A 10,185-nucleotide genomic window follows, 5' to 3' on the forward strand; every position below is an offset into this window, starting at 1 on the left:
GACAATGCCAATGATAAATTGTTCCATCACCTTACCAGGGATGGAGGTGAGGCTGACCGATCTATAGTTACCCAGGTCCTCTTTCTTGCCCTTTTTGAAGACTGGAGTGACATTTGCTTTCTTCCAGTCCTCAGGCACCTCTCCCAATGCCCACGACTTACCAAAGATGATGGAGAGTGGTTTAGCAATCACTTCTGCCAGCTGCCTCAGCACCTGCGGATGCATCCCATCAGGACCCATGGATTTGTGCATGCCCAGCTTGCTTAATTGGTCCTTAACCCAGCCGTCATCAACTAAGGCAAACTCCTTTATTCTGACTTCATCTGGGGCCTCAGGGGTATGGGGCTCCTCAGGAGAGCCTCTGGCATTATAGACAAAGAAGGCATTCAGTAACTCCACCTTCTCTTTATCTTCTGTCACCAGGGCACCCACCTCATTGATTAGTGGGCCTACATCGCCTCTAGTGTTACTTCTACCTGCAATGTATTTGAAGAAGCCCTTTTTGTTGTCCCTGACCCCTCTTGCAAGGTTTAATTCTAGGGAGGCCTTAGCTTTCCTAGTTGCCTCCCTACATCCTCTGACAACAGCCTTATATTCCTCCCAAGTGGCCAGCCCCTCCTTCCACAATCTGTAGACTCTCCTCTTCCACTTGAGTTTGCCCAGCAATTCCCTGTTTAACCATGCAGGTCTCCTGGCTCTCTTTCCTGACTTCCTACCTGTTGGGATGCTCTGTTCTTGAGCTTGGAAGAAGCAGTCCTTGAACGCTAACCAGCTATCTTAGGCCCCTTTTTCTTCAAGTACCTTGTCCCATGGGATTTCCCCTAGCAAATGCTTGAAAAGGCCAAAGTTGGCCCTACTGAAGTCCAGGGATGCAGTTCTGCTTAGTACTCTGTTCCTGCCACATGAGATCCTAAACTCCACCATCTCATGGTCGCTGCAACCAAGGCTGCACTCAACCTTCACCTCTTCAACCAGCTCCTCCTTGTTAGTGAGGACAAGATCCAGCAGTGCTCCTCCCCTAGTTGGCATGTCCACCATTCGCATCAGGAAGTTATCATCAATACACTGAAGGAACCTCCTGGACTGCGGAAGGCTGGCTGAGTAGGCCTTCCAGCAAATGTCAAGGTAGTTAAAATCCCCCACAATAACCAGGGCCTGTGTTCACAAGGCTGCTATTGTTAGCGTTCATGAAGACACATAATCCACAAAGTGATTATATGAAGGTGCTTTATTAGGCGCCGGAAGTTAGGGGCATGCCTGCCCAAATCTAACTTCGTCTGATTTGTTTTCTTAGTTCTCTTTTATCTCCTAAGATACTACATATGCATTAGGTTTCACAACTCATCTATGCATATTCATTTCCTAGCTCCACCTAGCCTCGCTTCGTATGCTAATTATCTTATCAGTCCTTCTGCGCTTGCGTATCACTCTCTGGTGGTCGTCCGGGTGGTCGTCGGGATGAAGTAAGATGTCTTCATCAGAGCTGAACTTTTTAACCTTTCCTTTTCACGCATGCTCTCTGAGCCCTTGGTCTCAGTCCAAACCGCAAGGTTGGTTTGACCCAGTTCCCAGAGTCCAAGAAGCCCCAGTTATCTAGATGTCTTGCAAATTGAGCATTCTTTTAATCCTCCTTACTCCTCATCATGAATTGGTGCATTCTCATGTTACCCTTGCACATATATTTTGTATCTTCCAAGCGCAGCCTCAGAACAGTACATCGCAAATGTAACATACTAAACAATATTGTATTATTTCTTCTTCTATTACTAACATTTCCCCCCTTTGAAAGCATTTCACTCCTTTCGAGGAGGGCAAATGCTTTCACTAACTAACTAAAATATTTTACACTCAGTGCTCACCAATAATATAATCACGGAAAATTACATCATTAAGAATCAAGGAAATTACAAAGATTAGGATTGTCACAACATTTCATAAGTCCACCACTTCTGCTTTATGTTACGTTCACCCTTCTGGTTGGGTTCACTTGACCTGAAACTGATCTTGTCTATTCGGTTTTCATTCTATTTCACCTCCTGGGTTCCTCAGATTCTTTCTCTGAAATCCAAAGTTGTTAGATGCCGGTGGAGGATATTGAGGATGTGGTTCCATTTGCCGAGCAATAGTTTGCATCACTGTCCGGTTCCAGGTTGTCTTCCTTAGAATCAGACTTTTCAGCATTATAAATGTTAACCAAATTAGTACCCCTACAATCACCAATATAATTATTGTCTCCAGTAAGGACTTAACCCAATTACTAATATTCCATCCACTAAAAATTTTATCCAACCAACTTGTTGTCATATCTTTCTCTTCCTGTTCTGCATCTTGTTCCACTTGAGCCAGTTGTTCTATGTCATGTTCTACGTCAATAGTCACATTTGGAATGTGGATGCAGCAATGATCAATACGATCTTTTAGAAATCCACATACTCCATGTTCCTTTAATAACAGTGTATCTAATGCTAATCGATTCTGTAGCACCATTTTAGTTGTAGATTGTAGTTGGATATTAAGGTCTCTAAAGCCTTCTTTTGTGGCTCTCGCAAGCCTACTCACTTGTCCTGTAAGTTTATAAATCATTTCCCTATTTCGATAAGTAGCTACCTGTGCAAATAGAGATTCTAATGCCCAACTGAATTTTACTCCATCCGAGGGTTCATGCCACGTATCTTCATCTTCCCCTTCTTCTAAACTTCTTTTTGCCCTACTAATTTGTAGGGTTTCCAACTTTCCCTTAAAAGGAGACTTTTTCCATATTGGACGCAGTGTGGGGAGGGAGTCCTAGAGTTATTTCTTTTACTTCCCCATCTATCAGTGGGTGTGTAGTCCAAGTTCCATTACTGGCTGCCCATACAAATTGTCCTGGACTTTGTATGGTACTATAGCTACAATCCACTGCGACTTGACTAGCCTGGCTATTTCTTTCCGAATTGTACTTAATTCCTCGGCAAGCACATCCTGCCCTAAGAGCTATCAATACCGGAAGTAAGTGCTCGATATCTTCATTATTACTGTCGCAAGTATATTTCTTCTCACAAGTCCACCAAGCTACCTTTGTTGACTCTTGTCTACCACTACTGTCAGCCCGGCTTACTGTATAAAACTGATCAGTTCCATTCTGCTTTCCCTGCCATTTAATACACCATGATGTATTCCCTCCATACTGGAATTTCTGCAATAAACTTACTGTCCAATCACTATCCCACCCTTTCATTCCTTTTGGCTCATTTTTCTCTTGACATTCCCAAACAATCTTTTCTCTAACTCCTTCTACTACACGTAGTTCATCGTAATAACACTGTCCCACATTCTTAAATCTGCCTATCGTTATGAAATGGTAGTTCTTCTTTTCACATTCAGACCTTGATGTTGGGGGGCTCAGTTTCCTATAGTATTGTGTAACATTTATCCTCTCTAGAACTTTCACTTCTTTACATTGAATTGTTTCATTTCCTTTTACTTGGGGCAGTGGCAGGTGGTTATACCCCACTCAAGCGGGTCCCCTGTTGCTTTTGGAATGGGCAAACAAGCAGTAATTCTATCAGTTCCTTTCATTATGGCAAAATCTTTAATCAATCCTACCAGTAAATTCTCTGATGGTTGCCTGTGTGGGATCTGTACCACTTGTGTCCATGGTACCTGGCCCTCTCTTTTTCTTCTAGATCCTTTTTGGTGGGCTACCAATATTCCTTTATCCAATTTCGGATATACCAATATTTCTCTTATCCCGTAATCTGTGCTATTTTCATGTGTTACCACGCACCGGTAATTTCCTTTGTTGACTTTAGTAACACTAAACAGGGTTCAGGTGGTAGCTCCTCTCAGTTGTTGGCCCAATTCTATGGTTTTACTTACGTATGCCTTCCCCTTCCATCCAGCCTTCAATCCTGTATTGTCCCTGGTTGTGTCTACGTATATTTCCTGGCTCTGTCCGGAGTCACTTATTTTTTCCCAGACCACCTGTAGAGAGCTAATTGTTATTGGTTTATCGTTGTGCATTCCACATTCCAAAGTAACATTTTCTCCTCTGAATATTTCCTCTTTCTTATATTTTTCTGGTATTTCTAGGAACCCAATTACAAGGTATTTACACAAAACAATTACTGTTATCGTTACTGTTGTTAAGAACCCCAACATTGTATGGTTATACACGCTTCATCTGTAGTTTTGTATCTCCGATTGCTCGCACTGACCAAAATTCGGGAACCTTTTTCACCCGAGTATAATGAATCCAAGCATCCACCCCTTCTACCTTTACAGCTGTAAAAGTAGTCAATAATACTTGATAAGGTCCGGCCCACCGTTCTCTCAGGGGTTCTTCATTCCAGTTTTTAATGTACACTTGGTCACCTGGCTGAATGTCGTGGACAGGATTTTCCAGTGCCAACGGTCAGTTCCACACCAGAACACTTCGAAGTTGAGCTAAAGTTTTACCAAGAGACAATACATAATTATGAACATCCTGGTTCCCTGTTATATGCATGTTAGGATTTGGTTCTGGGGATTCGTAAGGCTTTCCATACATTATCTCGTATGGGCTTACTGACATTCCACTCCTTGGCTTTATCCTTATTCTCAATAAGGCTATAGGCAAAGCTTGTGGCCATTGTATTTTGGCTTCCTGGCAGATTTTACTGATCTGTCCCTTTAGAGTTTGGTTCATCCTTTCTACCTGTCCACTAGATTGGGGTCTCCATGCAGTATGTAAATTCCAAGAAATTCCTAATAGTCGACTTACGTCTTTAACCACAGATGAAACAAAGTGCGGCCCCCTATCCGAGGATATTCCTAATGGTACCCCAAACCTCGGAATGATTTCCCGCAGTAACCATTTTACTGTCTCTTTAGCTTGATTGGTGCGACAGGGAAGGGCTTCCGGCCATCCGGAAAAGGTGTCAACCCCTACTAACAAATACCTATATCCCCCGGTCCTAGGTAACTCTACAAAATCAACTTGCCAGTAATCTCCTGGTTCTATTCCTACTCTAACTCTTCCCATTTCAGCATGTTTTCTTGCTACTGGATTATTTTTCAGACAAATTTCACACTTTGACATTACTGATTTTGCCATTGTTAACATATGTGTAGAGATGATGCTACGTTTTAAAAATGTTGCCATTGCCTCTGCACCCCAGTGACACTCATTATGTCTTGTCTGAAGTATCTCTCGCATCACCAAGGGGGGTATTACTACCTGGCCCGTAGCAGTTACATACCGTCCATCAGAGTTCTTTCGGGCCTTTAGGAGATTTGCTAATTTCTCATCCTCTGGTGAATATCTTGGTTCCTTGGGAAGATTAAGACAAGTGGGGCCTACCTTGAGTGGTACCAAAGCCATTACATTCCACACCTCCCGAGCAATTTGTCGAGCTGCTCAATCTGCCAGCCGATTCCCTTCTGATATTTTCAAGGTTCCTCCTTGATGAGCTTTACAGTGCATAATAGCCACTTGTTTTGGTTTTTGTACCGCATTTATCAAATTTAACACCTCCTCTTGATATCTTATATTGGCTCCTTGTGAGGACAACAGCCCTCTTTCTTTCCATAATGCTCCATGAACATGGACTACTCCAAAAGCATACTTTGAATCTGTCCAAATATTTACCATCTTTCCTTTACTCAGTTCCAGTGCTCGAGGTAGGGCTATCAGTTCCACTCGCTGTGCTGATGTTTCAGGTGGTAAAGGTTTTGCTTCGATTACTGTCTTCAGGGTTGTTACTGCATACCCTGCATATCGTGTTCCATTCTCCGCAAAACTACTACCATCAGTAAAAAGTTCCCAGTCATACCTTTCAAGGGGTACATCCTTCAAATCCTCGCGGCTCGCATGGGTATGTTCAATTATTTCCACACAATTGTGTTCCAACGGTCCTTCTTCTGGAACAGTTCCTAGAAAGACTGCTGAATTTAACAGGTTAGTTGTTTTCAAGGTTACGTCATCTTGTTCAGTTAGTATTGCCTGATATTTCATCATTCGGCTGGGTGATAACCAGTGGCCCCCCTTTTGTTCTAAAACAGTTGTTACCATATGTGGTACAAAAACTTCAATATGTTTTCCCATTTGAAGGCAAATAATTTTCTACTATCTTTATCAAGAGGTATGCAAAAGAAGGCATCCTTTAAATCTATCACAGTAAACCATTTATATATCTCTCTCACAGATGTTAACAATGTGTAAGGATTAGCCACTACCGGGTGAATGTCCTTTGTTATTTCATTTATTGCTCTAAGATCTTGTACCAATCTATACTCACCATTCGGCTTCCTTACTGGAAAAATTGGAGTATTGTATTCCCATTTACATTCTTCCAGAATCTGATGTTTGAGAAATTTGTCAATAATTTTCACTGTCCCCTGCCTAGCTTCTATCTTAAGTGGATATTGTTTGATTCGAACAGGTTTGGCTCCTTCCTTTAATTCCACCTTTACCGGTTGTGCCAGTTTCGACTTCCCTGGTACATCTGTTTCCCATACTGTTGGTATAACTGCATTTTCTACTTCTCTTGGAATATTAACAAAGGGTTTATCTTTGATCATTAGGATTTGTCCTACTTTGGACTCAGGTACCTTCATTATTAATTCTCCATCCTCAAAGGTTATTGTTGCATCTAATTTAGCTAATAGATCCCGTCCCAAGAGTGGAATCGGGCATTCTGGTACATACAAGAATTCATGGGTTAGTTCCTTACCCCCAAAACGCAAATCAAGGGGTTGTAAGAATGGCCGTTCCTCCTCCTTCCCTGTGGCTCCAATTATTGTAGTTGTCTTAGTTCCCAATCGTCCTTTTAAACTATTTAACACTGAATATGTTGCTCCTATTACATTTACAGACTAATTAACACAGAGAAAGAAGCTCCTGTAACCAACAACAACAAAAAATTCAAGCCTCTCTCTTCGTTTCCTAGCTTTATTTCAACTAGTGGACCTGCTAGGGTAGATGCCCCAGGTCCCCGTCATTTCTGACTGTTGTAAGTTTATCCTGCAGCCTAAGACAAATTCTTTCTGATATCAGGGGCTGATTGCCCTAGAAAGAGGCTAGCCAATTGCCTCTGTTTGTTTTCTGAAGCCAGGTCCAAATTTTCGTCTTTTTTTTTTTTTTTTCCATTGCATTTCAAAGTTGGTCCAAAAATTCAAAAATTCCATAGGGTTTTCTTTTGGACCTTGTTGGAACAGATTCTCAATTCCCAATTTAACCAGATTTTGGTATTTACATAATTTCCGGGGTGGTAAGGGTCTTGGGGGGGGGGGGGGGGGGGAGTCGGTCAGGGGAATGCAATGGTTGAAAGTTCCCTGAGCGGTCCCATTGGCAATCTGAGCTCACATAGGAACTCAGGTTGTTTTAAGAGTTAGCTGCTTTTCTGTTTCCATGACAACTCTCCCGGACCCATCACGGTCCCTCTGCCCCAGAGGGCTCACACCGCGATTTTGAGATCTCAGCCTCGGGTTGAGGCGGAACTATTAACATTCCTACATCCTCTTCCCCTGCTCATTCAACTTCAAACAGCTCTGTTAAATACTACATGCCACACAGCCTTTAACACCTTCAACAACCCTTTTAACACTTCCTTTATCTTCCTCCAGCCTGTACTTTTCTAATGCCAACACCAAAGGCTCAGTCAGGGGCCAACTTAATTCCATACCTTTTCCCTCCAAGATGCTGAAACAACATATCAGTATACAACATTTCATCCTATTTTCCTTCTCTCCTCAAAAACAATTGATCCATAAAGTGGCCATTTAGTTTATATAGTGGCCACAATTGATTGCAATACTTAGTGGAAATCCTCTTGCTTTCCGCGCCCCCCCCACTCCCCCTTCCGACAATATCCTTGCAATGTGCCAATATACACCCAAGGAGGCTTTCTTTAAAACGTCTTTGTTTTGGATATTACCCATTTCCTTGATTTCCCATTCCCTTTTATTTATTTATATTAATTACTGTCCCTTGTTTCAATTTCCACGCAAACCTTTTTATTGCAGGTTTTTACTATGTTTTCCTAGTCTTCTCAAATGTCCCAATTCTCTGGGATTAAACTCCACATACAAACTTCACTATTTCAGATTATTAATGACCCCCGTTCCAATCGTAAATCCACAGGACTTCGGAAAAACACCTGAAGCACTCAGCCTTCCGTCTTCTAGACAAACAATACCACCTTTTCCACAAAATTTACATTTCAACAAGGCCGAATTTCAAGCCGAATGCTAATTTTTCTCATGCACTTTGTTAGTAAGCCTACACAAAACAAGGAATCACTCCTGTGTATCCATCAAGACGGGGGTTTAAAAGGTATTGAGGCCTAAATAAATTCGCTCTCCCCCTTCTTACCAAATTCCCAGGGCTCAGGCCCGAACCACCAAAGAAGTGGCTCTCTGTTCTACCGCTTTGATAATCAGTCAGCCCCCCTCCCCCGATACTTGGGAAACCGACCAAACACCACCGCAAATATACTGAAACTTTTAAACTGTTATTTAGATAATGCTCCCACCTTCCTCCTTGTCACACTCAAAACATTTAAGAACGAAATAGGATTGCAAGATGCACCGCCGGGCCCGTGTATTGGGCACCACCAATCAACATTTGGATAAAGCAGCACTTCTTTTCGGTCTGTCATGCGCTTCGTTCATCTCCGGCCGCTCCCCTCGCGGAGAATACGGAACCGCGGATCGGAACTCCGCACTCGCTTCGCAGCGATGCTGCGTCTCACTCACAACACAATCACGCAATCACACAGAGGGGCCCCTTGCACTCTCGCTCACAAAATAACATTAATTGTAAGATAGTATTGTACTGTAAGGTTCCGTTTTCTGGCCAACTTTCTTGATCTTCTAGTTCATACTGTGGCCACCAAACATTACAGTAATCAACCAGTTTACCCTTTCGTAACTCCTGCCCGAAACACCCCTCCTTCCAGTGTGCTAGTAAACAGCCCAAAGGGGAGGATCGCGGTACCGAAGCATTACCGCCCAGAATACTTTTAAGTTTTTCCATTATCAGCTATAGCTTTTACCGAACCGAACCAGATGCTGAGCCTGCAGCAAAACCAGACCACTGATGCCGAACCTGCAGCGCTTTCGCGACTGTCTGACGGACGGCGCCTAGGCTTACCACGGGAATTCCCTAGCCCAACCGTGCGTGGCTTTCGCCGCGTCTGACCGGCAGGCTCCCAGACCAGATCGGTACCGATTACCAGAAAGCACCTTTTTCTTACCCTTTCAGAGGTACGTTGTGAGCAGCGGGGGTCGGTCGCGGCCGATGGCTCCCCGAGAAACTCCTCGGTGCCGGCTGGAGCGTGATCAGTTCGCGAGCCGCCTCAGCAGTGCCCACGAGGTCCCACCTGGGTCGCCAAAATGTTAGCGTTCATGAAGACACATAATCCACAAAGTGATTATATGAAGGTGCTTTATTAGGCGCCGGAAGTTAGGGGCATGCCTGCCCAAATCTAACTTCGTCTGATTTGTTTTCTTAGTTCTCTTTTATCTCCTAAGATACTACATATGCATTAGGTTTCACAACTCATCTATGCATATTCATTTCCTAGCTCCACCTAGCCTCGCTTCGTATGCTAATTATCTTATCAGTCCTTCTGCGCTTGCGTATCACTCTCTGGTGGTCGTCCGGGTGGTCGTCGGGATGAAGTAAGATGTCTTCATCAGAGCTGAACTTTTTAACCTTTCCTTTTCACGCATGCTCTCTGAGCCCTTGGTCTCAGTCCAAACCGCAAGGTTGGTTTGACCCAGTTCCCAGAGTCCAAGAAGCCCCAGTTATCTAGATGTCTTGCAAATTGAGCATTCTTTTAATCCTCCTTACTCCTCATCATGAATTGGTGCATTCTCATGTTACCCTTGCACATATATTTTGTATCTTCCAAGCGCAGCCTCAGAACAGTACATCGCAAATGTAACATACTAAACAATATTGTATTATTTCTTCTTCTATTACTAACACTATCAGCTGCCTGTAGAAAGCCTCATCAACTTCCTCATCCTGATCTGGTGGCCTGTAACAGACACCCACAACAGTATCCCCCATGCCAGCCTGCCCCTTAATTCTCATCCACAGACTCTAAATTCGCTCCTCATCCGCCCCTGCACAGTACTCAATACAATGTATTTGCTCTTTCAGGTAAAAGAGCAACCCCGCCTTGCTGGCCTGTCTTTCCTGAGCAGGACATAACCATC

The 10,185-nt window shown here is 43.4% G+C and overlaps 1 long non-coding RNA gene across 2 annotated transcripts; it reads right to left on the minus strand.

The window, feature by feature from the left end:
* Nucleotides 1–1,210: 1,210 nt before the first annotated feature.
* Nucleotides 1,211–9,958, minus strand: LOC310902815. Of its 2 annotated transcripts, none has more exons than XR_014587026.1 (3): nt 5,220–9,958; nt 4,354–4,425; nt 1,211–3,963 (listed from the first exon to the last, which is right to left on the minus strand). It is a non-coding gene; the product is annotated as an uncharacterized lncRNA (long non-coding RNA). The 2 variants fall into 2 exon arrangements; XR_014587027.1 differs by having other exon boundaries at nt 4,305–4,425.
* Between the last annotated feature and the right edge of the window lie 227 nt (nt 9,959–10,185).

Source organism: Anser anser (genome assembly GCF_964211835.1).
Source record: "Anser anser genome assembly, chromosome: 7".
Classification (NCBI taxonomy): domain Eukaryota; kingdom Metazoa; phylum Chordata; class Aves; order Anseriformes; family Anatidae; genus Anser; species Anser anser.